This window comes from Dermacentor silvarum, chromosome 3, assembly GCF_013339745.2.
Source record: "Dermacentor silvarum isolate Dsil-2018 chromosome 3, BIME_Dsil_1.4, whole genome shotgun sequence".
Lineage (NCBI taxonomy): Eukaryota > Metazoa > Arthropoda > Arachnida > Ixodida > Ixodidae > Dermacentor > Dermacentor silvarum.
In genome coordinates this window covers 15,849,588-15,861,088 of record NC_051156.1, presented here as the reverse complement: position 1 = coordinate 15,861,088, position 11,501 = coordinate 15,849,588, and positions in this window count along the sequence as shown.

The window sequence follows — 11,501 nt, the reverse complement described above, 5'->3', positions numbered from 1 at the left end:
GCGAGGCAAAGTGTCTTGGCGACGGAATCCTCAGCGTCCAGAGAAAACGGCAGAATCGTGTCGAGGAAGCTCCGCGGCGATCGAGCATAAAGCAGATAGAAAGGGCTGTAATTCGTTGTCTCATGCTTCGCAGTGTTGTAGGCGTATGTTATGAATGGCAACACATCATCCCTGTTCTTGTGGTTAGAGGACACATACATGGATATCATGTTCGTCAAAGTTCGATTCGTGCGTTCGACAAGACCGTTGGTTTGCGGACGGTACGGCGTCGAGTGACGAAATTGTGTTCCACATAGCCGAAGCAGCTCTTCAACAGCGTCGGCCACGAATTGACGACCGCGATCACTTAGAATCACGCGAGGTGGGCCATGGCGTAGGACGACATAATGCAACAAGAAAGCAGCGACGCAAACAGTGGTAGATGATGGCACTGCTGCGGTCTCTGTGTAGCGTGTAAGGTGGTCTACACAAACGATGATCCATCGATTGTTATTCGATGACCGTGGGAATGGGCCCAGGAGGTCCACGCCAACATGCTCAAAAGGTGTGTGAGGGGGAAAGCCCGGCGAGGACGTCGAAGAATGGCTTAACCACTACGAACGGGTGAGCAAGCACTATCGTTGGGACAGCGTAACGCGACTCTCCAACGTAGTCTTCTTTCTGATGGACACGGCGCTCCTGTGGTTCGATAATCACGAGAAAACTCTGACAACGTGGGATCGTTTCACGTCCGAAATCAAGGAGCGTTTCGGTGATTGAATCAACGGCTGCAGAAGGCCTGGTGGGGCGGTTGAAGTTCGTTTCCGCCGTTGGCATTGGTCACAACGAGCCACATATTGCTTTGTTGTTTGACGCATGTGAGGCCAGTAAAATCGCTCTTGTACACGCTGTAGCGTACGGGCGAATCCAAGATGACCTGATGTTGGATCATCATGCATGGCATGTAGCACAGCACTACGGAGACTCTCCGGGACTACAAGAAGAAAGCGGGCGCCACTTTCAGAGTGGTTGGTTTTATATAACAAGCTGTCACGTATGGAAAAACCACCACTGGCTTTCGGATGCAAGGCCATCACAAAAAGAGGTTCCAGATTGACGTCGTTGCGTTGATCCTCCTGGAAGACGGTCGCGTCCGGAAATTCAGGTGCAATAGCGGCCAGACAGTCATCGAAAGTGTCTTCTTCAGAATTTGCCGTTGGCGGTGGTAAACGGGAAAGACAGTCGGCGTCAGCATGCCGGCGGCCGCTTCTGTATTTCACGACAAAGTCGTACTCTTGTAGTCTCAAGGCCCACCGTGCTAGACGATCAGACGGATCCTGAAGGCTGACCAGCCAGCATAATGAATGCTGATCAGTGACTATGCTGAATGGGCGACCATAGATGTAACAGCGAAACTTCTGAACAGCAAAAACAGCTGCATGGCATTCCTGCTCAGTGACTGTGTAGTTTCGCTCAGCATTGCTTAAGCAACGACTGGCATAGCCAACAAGCGTGTTCGGCGTCGTTTGTCAGTTGAACAAGTACCGCTCCAATGCCTATTCCGCTGGCGTCAGTATGAACTTCGGTAGGGGAACACGGATCAAAATGACGCAGGATGGGGTCTGACGTAAGTAAGAATTTAAGTTGACGGAACGATGACTCACATTCGGGTGTCCAGTCGAACGATACATTCTTTTGCAACAGGCGCGTCAACGGGTGCACAACGTCGGCGAATTTTGGGACAAAACGACGGAAATAAGAACAGAGTCCCAGGAAACTGCGCAGTTCCCGCGCTGACTGCGGAGGCTGGAAGGCACTGACCGCTTCAATCTTGCGGGGGTCAGGTCTGACTCCATCTTTGTCGACTAGATGACCGAGAACCAATGTCTGTCGCTCCCCAAACCTACACTTTCCAGAGTTAAGGATCAAATCTGCTTTCTCCATGCATTTCAGAACCAGGCTAAGGCGCTCGTTATGCTCCTCAAAAGTGCGGCCGAAAATAACAACATCATCCAGGTAGCAAAGACATATTTCACACTTCGGACCGCGGAGAATTGTGTCTATGAATCTCTCGAACGTTGCGGGCGCATTGCAGAGCCCGAACGGCATAACGTTAAATTCTAATAAACCGTCCGGCGTAACAAAGGCGGTCTTCTCTTCGTCGACGGGATCCACAGGTATCTGCCAATAGCCTGAACGCAGATCGAGGGACGAAAAGTAGGAGGCAGAATGTAGGCAGTCTATTACGTCGTCAATTCGCGGGAGTGGGTACACATCCTTCTTGGTAATTGCATTTAGTCGCCTATAATCAACACAAAATCTCCACGAGCCATCTTTTTTCTTTACCAGGATGACAGGTGCGGCCCACGGGCTTGATGATTCTTGAATCACATTTTTCCTCAGCATCTCTTGTACTTGGTCCGCAATAATCTTGCGCTCTGATGAAGACACTCGGTAGGGCTTCTGCCGAAGAGGATGTGCCGATCATGTGTCAATGCGATGACGAGTACGCGAGGATGGGATAGTTGTACGGTGCTCATCTTGAGAAAAGTCGAACACGGAAGCATACTGGGCTAACAATTGTACTAATGTGTCCCGTTCACGTGAAGACAAAGACTTGCTGACCATGGGTAGAATTTTCTGCTCGTAAGGGCAAGTGGCTCGTCCTTCAATGGAATTCTCGTCCCTGACGACCATCGATGAACAGCACGTGACGTCGTCGAAGACAGCAATCTTCATGTGTTCGGGAACACGCACAGGGACGGCAGAACAATTTACCGTCCACAAAAACGTGCTACCATTGTTCACAGATACAATACTATTGGGTACCAGTAGGTTCTTCTTCCCACAAGAGTCGCCAAAGGGTTGTATCACGGCGTCAAATGAAGCGTCTGTACAAGATGCGATGACGGATACCGGCGCTAAAGGCCACAGAGGCAGCGTCACTCCCTCAGCAACGGCAAACGTTTTTTGTCCAGCGGGTTGTTGATTCACGAGGTCTGATAATGACGGATCCTGACAAGCATCGACCCCAGGTTTTCCGCTATTTATCGAAAGCTCGCCGGCACCACAATTGACTGAAGCCCCGCAGGTTTGCAGAAAGTCTAACCCTAATATAACGTCGTGCGTGCAGCGTTCCAAAATCACAAACTCGGTTAAATAACACTTGTCCGCCAATAACACATTCACAGCACAAACACCAAGGGGACGCAATATTTTATCGCCTACTCCGCGGTATTTAGCATGCGTGTCGAGGGAAAACATCACTTTGCGTCGAAGCCGGTTTTTGAAAGAAAGGCTCATAACAGATCTCATAGCCCCGGTGTCCACCAATGCCATCGTACATATACCATCAATTGTCACTTCCACTTTATTTCTCAGCATTGTAACCGGTGGAGATATCAGTGTCGTGTCGAGTCTGGCGACCTCACCTCCATCGGCCGTGCAGTCTAGTTTCCCGACGGCGGTGGTGAGAATGAACGTCGCCTCGGTGAAGGAGAGCGACGTTGACGTGAAGAAGGTGGAGTGAGACTGCGGTCTGAAACGGGCGAGTCGCTGCGCTGATTCCGTCGAGGACTGTTGATGGGGAAGGTCGTCGACGAAGTAAAGGAGCGTGGAGGCCAGGAATTGTCGGCGTTAGGACGTTCAGTGCCATAGGAGGTTGGCTGCGACTGGTACCACCTCGGTGGCCAACGACGCTGACGACAGAATCGAGAGATGTGTCCTGTGACACCGCAGGTATAACACACGGGAGGCTCGCGGCTAACGTTCAGGTAGGATGGGTATGTCCGGGGCTCCGAGTAGGCCGTTGCTGAGCAATGGGCATATCCCTCAGCACGCCCGTTGCCGGTTTCCCGGTGGTAGTTCGGTTGCGTTCTCATTGGCCTTCTCGATCGGTACTCCTCGACAGTCGTTGCAGCGATGGAAAGGGGAGCTGGTGGAGGATTGTACAGATGTTGACTATCACGGACCTCATTGTTCAATTCCGTGCAACGACGTAGCTCCTCTCTAACAATCTGTCTAATGGTCGTCGCGAGATCAACTGATGGGATGACGTCTTCAATGCTTGCAACAGTTGTGACGTTTGCTAGCCGGCCAAACTTCGGGATTATGCGGCGCAGTTTGAGAGCCTCAAAAGTACGGCAATGACGTATTACGTCGGTGACTGAGCCAAGGTTCTCTTTACCAATGAGGAAGTTGTAAACGTCCTCCGCAATTCCCTTCAACAAATGGCCAACTTTGTCCTCCTCTGACATACGAGGATTGGCCGTCCTGCATAGCTTGAGCACGTTTTCGATGTAGGTCGTGCACGTCTCGCCCGGAACTTGAGCTCTTTGAAGGAGCGTTTGCTCGGCCTGCTTCTTCTTTGCGATTAAATCACCGAAACGCTCCTTGATTTCGGACGTGAAACGATCCCACGTTGTCAGAGTTTCCTCGTGATTATCGAACCACAGGAGCGCCGTGTCCATCAGAAAGAAGACTACGTTGGAGAGTCGCGTTACGCTGTCCCAACGATAGTGCTTGCTCACCCGTTCGTAGTGGTTAAGCCATTCTTCGACGTCCTCGCCGGGCTTCCCTCCGAATGTGCGAGGCTCCTCCAGATGTTGGCGCTGCCACGGACTAGCCATCGTTTGGGTCGAAGATGCGGCTGGTTCCGTGCGAGTGTTGGCTTCGGTGTGGGACATCTGAGACAGCGGAAGTAATGCGGGCAATCCAGCGATTCGGCGGCTTCGACGCAGATCAGGAGGTTGGAGAACAGGGTTCGCCGTGTTGCGTGGTGGTCTGGGGTACCCAGCACCTTCCACCAAAACTGTTAAGGATGATCGATGTTTATTCACAGGTGAAGACTAGGATGGATGAGAGGTCGCCACGATGTCGCCACCGAAATGTAGCCGTGGCTGCTGCTGAGTTCTTCGTTCTCCTCCTCTTCTATCTCCTCTTGTCTACGTTACAATATGACGAACATAAATGATATGTCATGAGATGATGTGATGTAGGTCATGAAATGGCCTCCTACGTCTTGGTGCTCTCATGGTCGTTTTGTTAGTACCAAAACTGCCATAGTATGACAGGAGCGTATGACGAACATAAGTGATAGATTATAACATAAATGTCATGACATGCGTGTCAAGTAGGTCATGTGAATGACCCAGCGAAAAAAATTAACGCCAAAGAAACCACTGAAATGGGTTCGGGCGTGGGTACTAATTGAAGGAAGCACTAAAGGATGCTGGTACAAGTCATAGTGATGAGCATGACTCAGAAGAAATGACAATGGCTCAGCGAAAAAAAGACTAACACTAAAAAAAACCACTGGAATGGGTTCGAACGTGGGCACTAATTGGAGGAAACACTAAAGGGTGATGGTGGAAATCATAGTCATGAGCATGACTCAGCATAAATGACAATAACTCAGCGAAAAAATATTAACACTCAGAAGCCACTGAAATGGGTTCTGACATGAGTACTAACCCAACTGCAAAACCCAGCATCCAGTGCCCAGTGCCATGCCTGATTATGGGCCCAGTGTCGCGCGCTGGATGCTGGGACGCTGGCAAGGCGGGGCATACTGGGAGGTGCTGGGCGCGGGCTACTGGTGCGAAATGCAGCTCTAGAGCGAGAAATACGTGGTTCCTTGGTACCTTATATATTTTTTTGAATACAGAAAGAAACAGAGAACGTTGTAATGCAATAAAAAAAAGTAAAACAAAGAAGTATCCACGACGATTCGAACCTCCGACCTACAGCATCTTACCACTACGCCACGCCGATTTTTTTTTCTTTCATGGTATTTATTACGAATACGTAAGATATTTTCATAGCGGCCAAAACAGTCTTAGCCGCGTCTGCAAGCACAAAACAAACACTTCACAGTACAATTATTACAGTAAGAGTTCTCTAAAAGGGAGGCAAAAGGATACACTTCATCAACAATGGATACCAGTCAGGTTGGGAGTCTCTCTGATCATAACAGTCTTTCAGCTGTGAAATCATCTGAATGAAATGTGACTTCGAAGATACAATTGGTTCAGCATTCCGGTCTAGCATGGGAGTTTTCCATAAACTGTGCAACGCCATAAGCAGGAGCATATCAAAAGGCACATCGTCACATTGAGGTGGTATGAGATATCGTATTGTATAAGCATTTATATCAAGATCCTTTTTTAAAGTTCTTTGGAGAACGTCCCAAAACAATATGGCATCCTTGCCTATTCCTCCACACACTAAAGTGCACACTGAAACGTTACCTGTTAAAACCTGGTTAAATAATAAAGGAATCTTTGTATCTTCGATAAACTGTCGTCTCTGTAATGTACCGGAAACCATAGAACACTGCTTTATTGACTACACCACGCCGATTCATGATTACCGATTCATATTTTGCTATCTCAACGCGCAGACACTAGTTGTAGCGTTGCACAGACAGCTCGCACAGACATGGTAGATGTGATATCGCCTTCATCTAAGACTTACGCCTCTATCAGAACGAAAAAGTTGTTGTCCGTATTGCATATTATGCCTGGAAGTGCTGGAATACTGATTTCGTTTTGCGATTTGTATAATAACTACGAAAAAAGCCTTAAAGGAACCGCCGACCCGGAATGCTGTACGGGCCGTTACTGCCGATTTTGACAGTCATTTCTTATTCTTCGCGCAAAGGTAATGCAATATTTTCATAGCTCGACAATGCTTTTCAATCGACACGTATGTTTAGTCAGATATCTCCGTAAGAGAAGCGGTCGGTTAATGCGGCTGACAGCCTTCGGCGACAGCACATATAGGTATGTTTATAACACGGCATATCGGCGCTCATCGCTTCTTGTTCCCACAATGTACACACGAAAGAATGGTCTGTTTAAAAACACCGATGGGAAAGGTGAAATACAGAGTGATTTATCCTCGTTAGACTTGTTGATTCCTCAGCCCAGACGGACCGATAGAGTGTAGGCGAACTCGGCGGGTACGGTAGGCTTAACGTTCGGTTGAAGCGAACGATCTCGGTTTGGGTACCTGGCAAATGCTAAAATGCTTCAGAATCTTGAGCTTCAGAATCTTTTAACTATTATTTTCAGTACAGCAGGGAAAGTGAAAGCGCACGAATCACCGCAGCTTTGTTGTCGGTGCGATAACATCAATCAGCGGCAGGCTTTCTGAGGTCCGTTCAAACGCGTCTGAGCGGCTGCTCGGTTTCGTGTCGACTGTGCATGCAACACTGCGACAACTCGCAGCCATCGATTGCGTTCAAACTACTGGAAAACGAGGCGTTATCTGCGTTTGCGTAATTTCGTTCACGAATACAGCTATCCGCACAGTCAAAAGAGAAATGTACAAAGCGAAAGTGATCTTATGGGCGAGCTCACGCACCTTTATTCCAAGCTGCCACACCGCTGACACGGACTAGACATTTATGATCCCAACTTATAGCGCTATTTAGGACAGGAGTCTGTTTTTTGGACAGGAGATGCCCATAAAATTTTATCAAGCATTTAATATTCAACAGCGCCTATACTCCGGCAGTGTGGCACAAACGGAACCAGCGCAGTCTCCGGTACGAGCCAGTGAACTCCAGCGCCAACCAGCGCGTTGACAGCGCACACCAGTGCGCCCCAGCGTAATAGCAGTGACACAAGCGTCTCGTCCAGTGTGACCCCGCACTTCTCCAGCGATCTCACCAGTGTCGCAGTGACTCCGAGTGACTCCCAGCGTGCGCCAGCGTCCCCAGTGCCACCCAGTGTCAGAAAACGCACTGGATTCACACTGGAAGGCACTGGAAGACGCTGGTTTTTGCAATAGGGAAGTGAAGGAAACACTAAAGGTTGATGGTAGAAGTCGTAGTCATGACCATGACTGAGCCAAAATGACAATGATTCAGCAAAAAAAACTATAATTCTCAAAAACCACTGAAATGGGTTCGGACGTGGGCACAAAGTAAACATTAAAGGATTGTGGTAGAAGAGACAGTGATAACCATGACTATCGCTTTCGCCTTAAAGTCTCTCAGGTGTAGCTAAAGGCACTCCTGAGGACTCATGACATGAATGTCATGACAAGCGTTTCATGTAGGTCATGAAAGAGCTGCCTACGTCTTGGTGCTTTCATGGTCGTTTCCTTAACTTGGTAGGCTCCCCGCACACTGCTTCGCATAACATCGATTCCCACAGGGCATGGGATCTGTGGGCTTTTCTTTTTTTCATAGCAGACTCACGGAGCATGCTCTCCATTTTGTGTTTTCAATGCGTTAACCAACGACCCTTGTTGACCCTCGGAGTACGCGGCGTTGCTTCTATGACTCGGAAAGCGGATCCTGCCTCATCGATGCCGGCGGTTCGCCGACAGAAACGTGAGTACCGCATGAAAGTGCCTTCTTTCTGGGAATTGTTACCCTTAAATGCCCTTTATATGGGCATGTCACATTTGCGCGACGCGCTCGAGCATGCCATGGTGTCAAATCAAACGTTGGTACATGTGATTTCTCAGATAAAATAAGACTTGCTTTTTCCACATTGTGAATGACTATTTCTCGCGTTTTCGTGTTTTTCTCCGTGATCGTGACACGCGTGCAAGGTATAGTGCTACACAGACAAATCTAATTCCTAATTATATTGCAGCCATGCATGGTTCGTTGAATGCGTTCGGCACAGTTAGTGTCCCTCCACAGGGACATTAAAGAAACACGAAAGAGAAACATGAAGTTCAGCTGGAATAAAAGAGGGACCTTCAGGAATGCATGCAGTTTTTGTTGGGTGCAAAAATATGAGTTATTAGTGGATAAATTCGTAAACAAGAACCAAATATATCTTCCTCATTCTTTCTAACCCCAGATTTGGCGCTGAAGCAGAGTCGTCACGAATTTAATTGCTCTCAGCGAATCAGAGGGCGCCATGATACGTCAGTGCTTGCGTCAACGGCCGAAGCGCTGGCTGCATCATTGGCTCCATGGTCGGTGCGTTTGCGTTCGCTGCGACTTTTGCTTAGGTGTTCCGTGCTGCGATGGATACCGTTGATGACGATGAACCTTGCAACGAAGAGCTTGCCTGGGAAGCAGGACTGCATTTCAGCGACCTCAGTGAAACGGGGCGTGAATTAACCCTCCGTGTTCGCGCGGCAGGTGTTTCCGCGTAGGATGGCGGTGAGCCGCCGGCAACACCGACGGAAAGCGAAGCCTCCTTTTAGTCGACGGAAGGCGAGGCGTCCGGTCCTCCAAGCGACGATCTTCCCGACAGAACAAACGTAGAAGGTTGCGCGCGTACTCTGTAAAGTTTTTCACAGCTTTCCTAATGATATTCAGCACATTCAGACAGTTTGCTGCTGCAGGGGCACCAGTAGGGTATTTGATGAAGGCGACTTTGAGGGAATAGCTGCTCGAGAAAGGACTGTCCTCTGGAGCACGCCAAGAGACTTTCCGAGGGCAGGATTATGTGCATAATCCGAGGGCGAGAACTACAGAAAGCACACCATTGGTTTCTCTGGCTCTTTTGCCGTTTTATCGTCGTCAGAGCACTAAGCCATTGCGAACGCCGGGGCTCATCGCGCGGCACCACGTGAAAGGACACCGTCGGCAGAGGCGTAGCCAGAGGGAGGGGGGGGGGCGGGGCTGATGGGGCGCCCGTCACCCCCGTAATTTTTTCGCGCTGTCATGCACCGCCGACCAAAACAACCACCGACGCCGGCCATCCTTCTAAATTTGGTCCACAATGTATTTTTCACGTTCGAAAAGACATTTTGGCTCGAACATTGTGAACTCGGGCTGACTTTGGTGGCAACGGCCATGCACCTGTAGTCACATAATGCAAGGAGCCCCATCAGAGCACAAAGTTTTAATGCGCTTTTAGATTGCGAGTGGGCGCGTCGAGGCATCCAATGGTGGCCGCGGAATATACAGTGCGCGTGGATTTCAATTCCGAAACTTTATGTGTAAGAAGTTTTCAAACTTCTGACGCGAAAGGTGTACGGACATTTCCAAAGGCGTGCTTTGTATTTTCAATTCGAAACTTTATGGGCTTAATGTTAACATGGGCCAACATGTGCGCACTGGAACCCTCGTGGCCAAGCCATTCCAGAAATGGAAGCATGCGCTCGAATTCTTCCAGAGACACGAATTAACTAAATATCACTGTGACTGTCAGCTGGCAACTGATAATTTTTCTCGAAACATTTTCAGGAAGCGCGCCCAGTGTGATCGATCAGCTGGACCAGGGAAGCCAAAGTAAAATTACAGAAAACCGACGAAAGTTAACTACTTCTCTCTGTGGTTTTACGTGCCAAAACCAGTTCTGATTATGAGGCACGCATAGTGAAGGGCTCCGGACTAATTTTGAACACCTGGGGGTATTTAACGTGCACTACAACGCAAGCACACGGGCGTTTTTGCATTTCTCCTGCATCGAAATGCGAAGAAAGTTAACGGCCTATTATTGAAACAGTTCTTTTTTGCGGGCGACAAGGTATGGCTCTCCGTGGCCATAGGGACAGTGGTCCTATGGATTTAAGCAAAGCCCCCGCTGAAAATACTAGTATTTTTAGAGCGCTTCTTCGCGTGCAAGCTGGTTCTAGAGACACAGGTCTGAAGAACCATTTGGAAAGTTGCTCCAGTAATGCCTCGTATTTAAGCCCAGGTGTAACAAACCAAAGTCTAAAAATTTGTGGCGAAATTATCAATGAAAGCCTAGTTGCAAAAATAAACGCTGCAGGCTGCTTCGCTGAACTTGCTGACGAAATGACGGATATTTGGAACAGTTGGTTTTCCAGGTTCGAGCTGAGCAGCGCGGCCTGCCATCGCGCGCGGATCCCCTTTTCAGTGGTAGTGTCGCCCTTTGTATCGTCAGTGTTATCGTCATTATAGCTTATGTTCTAGCGTGGCTCTGGTGCCACGCACTTTGCATCTATTTGTTGTCTATATTTCTGGATAAATAGCGTGCATCAGTATCGAACTCTTCTATGATCGGGTTTGTAGTTGTTGCCACTGGACCGCTTGCGATCTATTGAGTTGTGGATGGGGTGGTGGATAACTGCATCTTTGCATCTTGTAATGGTTGGTGTTGTCGTTGAACCTGGGCGTGCTGTTTTCCCATTCTCATACCTCGGAGGGCCCTGTCGAGGGCTCTACGTTAGTCGCAGCTCGGAAAGCTTTAGAAGCTCCATTACATTTTTGCGCCATTTTTTGCTTGGGTGAGCAAATAATCGTATGCTCTCTTTAGGGGAATGCAGGCGCCTCTTCTTGTAACTGAACATCCAAATAAACTAAGAAATGCAGCCTGAACACACAAACAAAGCAAGCGAGAGCGGCTCTACAGCTCGGTGACAGCGCTACCCAGTCCAGAGAACCGCGACTTGTACCGCCCAGCCAATTTCGTCGCTTACCATCATCTTGCAACATGGCATGTTCAAAATTCCAGCATGGCAGGCCGATTCTACATGTAGGATACAATTCCTAAAATCATTTCTAGATGTTGATAGCCGCACTGCGGTCCATAGAGAACAATGCAATGTTGGTGTCCTTTAATGAAATAAAGGTTTCCGAT